This window comes from Cicer arietinum, chromosome 5 (genome assembly GCF_000331145.2).
Source record: "Cicer arietinum cultivar CDC Frontier isolate Library 1 chromosome 5, Cicar.CDCFrontier_v2.0, whole genome shotgun sequence".
NCBI classification, from domain to species: domain Eukaryota; kingdom Viridiplantae; phylum Streptophyta; class Magnoliopsida; order Fabales; family Fabaceae; genus Cicer; species Cicer arietinum.
The window spans coordinates 71,370,514-71,371,789 of record NC_021164.2 but is presented as its reverse complement, the minus strand read 5'-3'; positions in this window follow the sequence as shown (position 1 = coordinate 71,371,789).

Sequence of the window (1,276 nt, the reverse complement as noted above, 5' to 3'; positions counted from 1 at the left end):
GAGAGAGAGAGAGAGAGAGAGAGAGAGAGAGAGAGGATAATGGATAATGTATTGAAGAGAGAGAGAGAGAGAGGAACAGTGTTGAAAGGCAAAAAGGGAGAGTGGATGATAAGTATAATGCTCGTTGTAAGAAGTTGAAGTAAATAAATAATAATAATTTGTGTATGCCAATATAGGGATGATTCGTATTCCTTCGGAGTGTGTATAGGTTGAGAGAGAAAGGAAAGGAGGAGGATGCATATAATATATGATATGATATGATATTACTTACAATCGTATTCATATAATAACGACAGCCTGTTGGTTGCTTTCAACTTTTAAGAGTCAGGAAAAATAAGTACATAGAATGGATGCTCAAGACAAACCATGTGGCATTATGTTTCACATTTCATGGCATGTCTTACTCCTCCCCCTCTTTTCTTCTTCTTTAATATATTTATATTTATATATATGTTTTTATTGCAATTTTAATCACGTTTCTTCTCATCTTTATTTTCAAATTCAATACAATAATTTACTTTTTTTCCTTTCCTATCTATACATTTTCAATTTGAGTTTTGATAATGCGACAAGTGATATGCTTATATAATAACTCTATTCATGTTCACATGATATTTTTTAGTGGATTTTTCTTTAAGAAATTATTTTTATTTTATCAAAATATAAATTTATTTCTTACTGTTATATCACAAAAACAATTATATTTTATATAAAATATTTTTCGACGAATTATCTTTACAGTTCAATTCTATATCGTCAACTAAGTTATAATATAAGTATATCATGACGTAATTGTAAAAAATTAACATCAAATGCATATGGGAGAAAAATGACATATTTTAAAAATTGAGAGAGCAAATTTATGAATTTTAAAATAGGAGACTAAAACTATAAATAATAAATGTATGTGGACTAAAACTAAATTAAAATCTTAATTTATTTACTATACTCGTTATTATAAATGTCATTTTAAAAACAATTTTTTGTCTTGAATTATCTGTTAATTTAGAATATCAAAATAATATTTATTAATTTTTTTCACATTCAATTAAATTTTTCACATTATTATTACTACGAAATTTTATCCTATGTACCTGCAAATAATTAAGATCTTTGAATTTCAATAAATATTTTAAGGTCTTTTCAATCTATTATGAGATTAATTTTGGGTCAATTCCGAAATTAATTTTTTCTTAAAGAAAATACTAACATGAGCACTTATTAAACAATCTAAAAAAGAAATAATATTATAGAACTTTGTGTAATTATCTTAAAA